This window comes from Acipenser ruthenus, unplaced genomic scaffold (assembly GCF_902713425.1).
Source record: "Acipenser ruthenus unplaced genomic scaffold, fAciRut3.2 maternal haplotype, whole genome shotgun sequence".
NCBI lineage: Eukaryota > Metazoa > Chordata > Actinopteri > Acipenseriformes > Acipenseridae > Acipenser > Acipenser ruthenus.
In genome coordinates, this window is record NW_026708474.1 from 40,001 (window position 1) to 47,500 (window position 7,500).

Consider the following 7,500-nt stretch of genomic DNA (forward strand, 5'->3'; position numbering starts at 1 on the left):
CAAGTTTTCTTCCAGGACAACCTTGTACTTGGCTTGATTCATGCCAAAGCTGCCCGATTCCAGCCTTGCTGAAGCACCCCCAGATCATCACCGATCCTCCACCACATTTCACAGTGGGTGCGAGACACTGTGGCTTGTAGGCCTCTCCAGGTCTCCGTCTAACCATTAGACGACCAGGTGTTGGGCAAAGCTGAAAATTGGACTCATCTGGGGGTGCTTCAGCAAGGCTGGAATCGGGCAGATTTGTCTTTGTGAAGGACGCATGAATCAAGCCAAGTACAAGGTTGTCCTGGAAGAAAACTTGCTTCCTTCTGCTCTGAAAATGTTCCCCAACTCTGAGGATTGGTTTTTCCAGCAGGACAGTGCTCCATGCCACACAGCCAGGTCAATCAAGGTGTGGATGGAGGACCACCAGATCAAGACCCTGTCATGGGCAGCCCAATCTCCAGACCTGAACCCCATTGAAAACCTCTGGAATGTGATCAAGAGGAAGATGGATGGACACAAGCTATCAAACAAAGCCGAGCTGCTTGAATTTTTGCGCCAGGAGTGGCATAAAGCCACCCAACATCAATGTGAAAGACTGGTGGAGAGCATGCCAAGACGCATGAAATCTGTGCTTGAAAATCAGGGTTATTCCAACAAGTATTGATTTCTGAACTCTTCCTAAGTTAAAACATTAGTATTGTGTTTTTTTAAAAATGAATATGAACTTATTTTCTTTGCATTATTCGAGGTCTGACAACACTGCATCTTTTTTGTTATTTTGACCAGTTGTCATTTTCTGCAAATAAATGCTCTAAATGACAATATTTTTATTTGGAATTTGGGAGAAATGTTGTCAGTAGTTTATAGAATAATACAAAAATGTTCATTTTACCCAAACACATACCTATAGATAGTAAAACCAGAGAAACTGATAATTATGCAGTGGTCTCTTAATTTTTTCCAGAGCTGTATATGCATCAGCACTGTGCTGTGGCTCGAGCTTGTTTGACGAGGCAGGCAATGCAAAAATGCCAAAACTTGCTTTTGCATTGTAGAACCTATTTAATTTAAATGAACGCTATGCCTTTAAGAACACAAGTGCCAATTGAGAACATATCGGCAGCTTGTTAAGTGTTAATTGTCTCCCCTTTGTACCAAACATATTTAAACCAAAGGAAATAGTAATGTATTACAGTGCCATTTTCTAATGTGATTAAGAAATGCAAAAAGCACCGTCCCTGGGTGGGCTTGAACCACCAACCTTTCGGTTAACAGCCGAACGCGCTAACCGATTGCGCCACAGAGACCAAACTGTTAAACCGCCAGCATATACGGGAGATACTGCACAACGTGATCGAGGGAGCAGAAACATAAACTAATGTTAACAGAAAAGAAATATAAAAAGAGAATTTCGACAAAAGCTGCCGGGAAGCACTGCCGCTGCTGATTGCTTGTTTCTACGCGCTTTGAAAAGGGAGTCTCGTCTTCCAGAATATCACTTACAATGTGGGCCATCAAAAATAAAAAATAAAGTTTCTATAGAAGATGATTTCAGCAAGCTAAAACACCACACGAACACTTGTCATGTGACACTTTCTATATTGGCTTGCTAGCTTGCAATTGGCTGCTGGTCCGCGGCGGTGCGGCACTGAGCGCTGGTTTATCATGTTACAGGTGTTATACACTGAGCGCTGGTTTAACATGTTACAGGTGTTATACACTGAGCGCTGGTTTATCATGTTACAGGTGTGATACACTGAGCGCTGGTTTATCATGTTACAGGTGTTATACACTGAGCGCTGGTTTATCATGTTACAGGTGTTATACACTGAGCGCTGGTTTAACATGTTACAGGTGTTATACACTGAGCGCTGGTTTATCATGTTACAGGTGTTATACACTGAGCGCTGGTTTATCATGTTACAGGTGTTATACACTGAGCGCTGGATTATCATGTTACAGGTGTTATACACTGAGCGCTGGTTTAACATGTTACAGGTGTTATACACTGAGCGCTGGTTTATCATGTTACAGGTGTTATACACTGAGCGCTGGTTTATCATGTTACAGGTGTTACACACCAGCGCCAGTAGGCACTGAGCGCTTTTCACCTCCAGCGACAGTGTGTCACTGACGCTGGCATGCGTATCGGGTGAATAATGACGTTTTTATTTATGCCACTTTCTTACGGACAGTAGTCAGGGTGATGATACAAGACCAGAGCCAATAAACCTGTTATTTTCTTGTCCTTTCACTACCATATTCTATTGTGCTTGTTCAGAATACGCGTGAATCCTGAAAACATATTTAATGTTAATATTTAAACAAAGCCAGCAGCCACTTTATTGATCACTCTGTGGATAAACCGCTATTGGAATACAGATTCTTGTGTTAAAGATGTTAATAGACTTTCAATGTACACGTTTTAGAGCTAAGCGTTTGTTGAGGCAGTTCCAGTGTTTGCCTTTTGGACTTACTCTGGAAGGAATACAAAAAAAAAAAAACATTTGTTGAGAACCGCATTTGGGAGAAAACTTAACAGTTTCGAAACGCATTAGTAAAGGCATCGGATTCTATTATGGTGTTTCTGAGCTGTTGAACGTTTCGCTTGTTAGGGCGGGAGAGTCTGTTACAAAGAATTGCCACACTGTATGTATCTCCATAATGCGTTGGGACTAAATACGCCGATACATTAAAACTACTTGGAGAATGCGGGCATCGATCCTGCTACTTCTCGCATGCTAAGCGAGCGCTCGGAAAGATTGTTTCAAGGAAATCAACAGCTGATACCAACTCTTGTCAGCACTCAATACTATTTTAATTTCCATTTTAAATCAGACTAAAATAGTGTTCCTAACACAGATTGCATTTTTGTTGCATTGCCTGCCTCGTCAAACAAGCTCGAGCCACAGCACACAGCGCTGCTGCATCGGGACACAGAGGTGGATTTTAAAGCGACTGAAACTTCGAGCTGAGACTACTTTTTGAAGAAATTGAAAACATACCTCTCGTCGAAATATTTGCTATTTAGTTAATTAATTTATTTTTTGAATTTGCAATTGGCAGACTACATTGCCGAGACAATCTGAATTGCTCGTATCAAGCTGCGATGGAGCCTATGAGAATCGCTGGCATAAATCAAGGGGAATTAGCTCAAATGGTAGAGCGCTCGCTTAGCATGCGAGAAGTAGCGGGATCGATGCCCGCATTCTCCAAGTAGTTTTAATGTATCGGCGTATTTAGTCCCAACGCATTATGGAGATACATACAGTGTGGCAATTCTTTGTAACAGACTCGCCCGCCCTACATGTGCATTTTAAAGCAAAGTCTCCTAATTTGTAATATTCCCCAGACTGAAAAACTGCAGTGCGCCCTCCATCGTATGCCTTCCGAGAAGCAAAAATGGAATTTTTTATATATTTTTTAGCAATTGAAGAGTTTCTGTTAATTGAGAATAAATATAAATGGCTTGAAGTTTGCTTTAATTTGTAACGTGTTTGTAATGAAATATTAGTGGTTTTTTACCAATCATTGTTCTGTATACTAGCTACTGCTGCATGTCCAGGAGGTTGCTCCTCCGCTTCCCATTTGGTCTAGCGGTTAGGATTCCTGGTTTTCACCCAGGCGGCCCGGGTTCGACTCCCGGTATGGGAACATCTTTGTTATTGTCATTTTGTTACAGAACTGTGGTCATGTGTAAAGTGTTTTCATTATAATAATAAAGCTAGTTACTTGAAATGTATATATATATATATATATATATATATATATATATATATATATATATATATATATATATACACACACACACAGAATGATGTAATGTATTTGACTCTATTCACATCACCTCACATTTCACTGGTTGCCTACGAGGGCTTGAGAGGGGTGACGTAAAAGTGAGAGAAAGAGCAGTTTAGACACATAACATACAACAATCTGACACTCGCTCCCGACGGGTCAGGCAGCATCCTCTCGCTCCCGGGCGTTTAATAGAGCAAAACTCTGTCTTTCCAAAGAATTGTGTGGTTTGGTCTCCGAATGGAGGCGTGGGCTGAGGGCTGATTGCACAATGGTTAAACGAGGACTGCAGTCTTTGTTGAGTCTGCAAAGCTGTTGCTGTGACACGCCTTGTAATATGGAATATATTGAAACCGAATTGTCTGCTTGTGTAACACCTAGCCAATAAGGAGTAATTAAAACGTCACGCGAGCATTGGTGGTTCAGTGGTAGAATTCTCGCCTGCCACGCGGGAGGCCCGGGTTCGATTCCCGGCCAATGCAACCTTCTTTTTCTTTTTCACTTTATGTATACAATTACAGCAGCACGCACCTGCCTTCAATCAGTAAAAAAAAATCTCCCCGTCGGGGAATTGAACCCCGGTCTCCCGCGTGACAGGCGGGGATACTGACCACTATACTAACGAGGAAGGCACACGCTACCTGCCAATATGGCAACGCATTTAGTTGCAAAGCGACTAAGTCAAAACTGCCTGCTGAGCTTAATGTCGGTTTACGGATCGAAAACAGTATAGTACAAAACAAAACAAAAAAAAATTCGGGCTCGTCCGGGATTTGAACACGGGACCTCTCGCACCCAAAGCGAGAATCATACCCCTAGACCAACGAGCCAGCTGCCGGTTTTATCCGGCGGCCGACGCGTGATACAGTCTCTGGCAGCAAAATAAGTGCAGCATGACCAGAGTCCCGTTCCGTCTGCCGGTGCGGAATGCTGCTGGCACCTCAGAGGAGGGGGGCTTAATACTCGCCAACGCAACTTTCTTTATTTTTTGGCATTCTTATAGTGCTGCTTTTTTTTTTTTTTTTTTTTTTTTTAAATTCGCAGCACGAAAACTAGGATTCACATGTGTTTCACGTAACACTTTTTCAATACATTCATCTGGTCACAGTGTTTACCCCTACAGCAGGACCCGGCAATGCTTTTAATGGAATCGGCATTAAAAGCTGCCACGTCAGTGGAGAACTGCCCGAGTACTCTCGCTCTCATTTCAGACAAGGGGGTTTGAATTGCCTTCTAGCCGTTCTCGCTCACGCCGGGCGCCGTGGCGTGTGTCTGTAATCCCAGCTACAGGGGCAGGTTGAGGCTGGCGGATCGCTTGAGCACGAAAGCTCTGTGCTGCAACTGGCTGTGCCGATCGGGAGTCCGCACTTAGCACGGCATCGACATGGCATTTCTGGGGGAGCTTGTGAATGCCAGGTCGTCTAAGGAGGGGTGAACCGGCCCAGGTCGGGAACGGAGCAGGTCAAAACCCCCGTGTCGCTCCAGTATTGGGACTGCTCCTGTGAGCGGACGTTGCAGTGCCTCCTTTTTTTCTATTTATTTTTTGAAGTACTGTATCACGCGTCGGCCGCCGGATAAAACCGGCAGCTGGCTCGTTGGTCTAGGGGTATGGGGTATATATACAGAGTGATGCAGATATAACTGACTCTATTCACATTCCCATCGCGACATCATCTTAAACGCCTTAACTCTCAAATACCAATTTCCACTGCATGCAAACTTCAAGCCATCCTATTGATTTGATCAGGAGCAGTCTAAGAGTGTATTGTCTATTGCGTTGTGGGAGGACGCTTTGACTGAAATGTTGATAATCGTAGGACATTATTATTTGTGCCTGGAAGCTCAAATTGAATGAAATGGACTTTGAAAGTTGTATTAAGTGCCTTGATGAAGGGGGCAAATGAAGAAGTGCAAATCCGGGAACAAGAAGGTTGCAGGAATGGCCTGATGCTGGGAAGCTGGAAATTAACGTGACAGAGCAGAAGGAAGCAAGTTTTCTTCCAGGACAACCTTGTACTTGGCTTGATTCATGCCAAAGCTGCCCGATTCCAGCCTTGCTGAAGCACCCCCAGATCATCACCGATCCTCCACCACATTTCACAGTGGGTGCGAGACACTGTGGCTTGTAGGCCTCTCCAGGTCTCCGTCTAACCATTAGACGACCAGGTGTTGGGCAAAGCTGAAAATTGGACTCATCTGGGGGTGCTTCAGCAAGGCTGGAATCGGGCAGATTTGTCTTTGTGAAGGACGCATGAATCAAGCCAAGTACAAGGTTGTCCTGGAAGAAAACTTGCTTCCTTCTGCTCTGAAAATGTTCCCCAACTCTGAGGATTGGTTTTTCCAGCAGGACAGTGCTCCATGCCACACAGCCAGGTCAATCAAGGTGTGGATGGAGGACCACCAGATCAAGACCCTGTCATGGGCAGCCCAATCTCCAGACCTGAACCCCATTGAAAACCTCTGGAATGTGATCAAGAGGAAGATGGATGGACACAAGCTATCAAACAAAGCCGAGCTGCTTGAATTTTTGCGCCAGGAGTGGCATAAAGCCACCCAACATCAATGTGAAAGACTGGTGGAGAGCATGCCAAGACGCATGAAATCTGTGCTTGAAAATCAGGGTTATTCCAACAAGTATTGATTTCTGAACTCTTCCTAAGTTAAAACATTAGTATTGTGTTTTTTTAAAAATGAATATGAACTTATTTTCTTTGCATTATTCGAGGTCTGACAACACTGCATCTTTTTTGTTATTTTGACCAGTTGTCATTTTCTGCAAATAAATGCTCTAAATGACAATATTTTTATTTGGAATTTGGGAGAAATGTTGTCAGTAGTTTATAGAATAATACAAAAATGTTCATTTTACCCAAACACATACCTATAGATAGTAAAACCAGAGAAACTGATAATTATGCAGTGGTCTCTTAATTTTTTCCAGAGCTGTATATGCATCAGCACTGTGCTGTGGCTCGAGCTTGTTTGACGAGGCAGGCAATGCAAAAATGCCAAAACTTGCTTTTGCATTGTAGAACCTATTTAATTTAAATGAACGCTATGCCTTTAAGAACACAAGTGCCAATTGAGAACATATCGGCAGCTTGTTAAGTGTTAATTGTCTCCCCTTTGTACCAAACATATTTAAACCAAAGGAAATAGTAATGTATTACAGTGCCATTTTCTAATGTGATTAAGAAATGCAAAAAGCACCGTCCCTGGCTGGGCTTGAACCACCAACCTTTCGGTTAACAGCCGAACGCGCTAACCGATTGCGCCACAGAGACCAAACTGTTAAACCGCCAGCATATACGGGAGATACTGCACAACGTGATCGAGGGAGCAGAAACATAAACTAATGTTAACAGAAAAGAAATATAAAAAGAGAATTTCGACAAAAGCTGCCGGGAAGCACTGCCGCTGCTGATTGCTTGTTTCTACGCGCTTTGAAAAGGGAGTCTCGTCTTCCAGAATATCACTTACAATGTGGGCCATCAAAAATAAAAAATAAAGTTTCTATAGAAGATGATTTCAGCAAGCTAAAACACCACACGAACACTTGTCATGTGACACTTTCTATATTGGCTTGCTAGCTTGCAATTGGCTGCTGGTCCGCGGCGGTGCGGCACTGAGCGCTGGTTTATCATGTTACAGGTGTTATACACTGAGCGCTGGTTTAACATGTTACAGGTGTTATACACTGAGCGCTGGTTTATC

At 43.3% G+C, this 7,500-nt stretch overlaps 5 non-coding genes across 5 annotated transcripts; 2 read left to right on the plus strand and 3 right to left on the minus strand.

Annotated features, from left to right (window-relative positions):
* Positions 1-1,221: 1,221 nt before the first annotated feature.
* On the minus strand, positions 1,222-1,295 carry trnan-guu (transfer RNA asparagine (anticodon GUU)). The gene has a single exon. It is a non-coding gene; the product is annotated as a tRNA-Asn (tRNA).
* Positions 1,296-3,570: 2,275 nt separating this feature from the next.
* Positions 3,571-3,642, plus strand: trnae-uuc (transfer RNA glutamic acid (anticodon UUC)). Its single transcript has one exon. It is a non-coding gene; the product is annotated as a tRNA-Glu (tRNA).
* A 555-nt stretch (positions 3,643-4,197) lies between these two features.
* On the plus strand, positions 4,198-4,268 carry trnag-gcc (transfer RNA glycine (anticodon GCC)). Its single transcript has one exon. It is a non-coding gene; the product is annotated as a tRNA-Gly (tRNA).
* Positions 4,269-4,342: 74 nt separating this feature from the next.
* On the minus strand, positions 4,343-4,414 carry trnad-guc (transfer RNA aspartic acid (anticodon GUC)). The gene has a single exon. It is a non-coding gene; the product is annotated as a tRNA-Asp (tRNA).
* Positions 4,415-4,544: 130 nt separating this feature from the next.
* Positions 4,545-4,616, minus strand: trnap-ugg (transfer RNA proline (anticodon UGG)). The gene has a single exon. It is a non-coding gene; the product is annotated as a tRNA-Pro (tRNA).
* Positions 4,617-7,500: the final 2,884 nt, after the last annotated feature.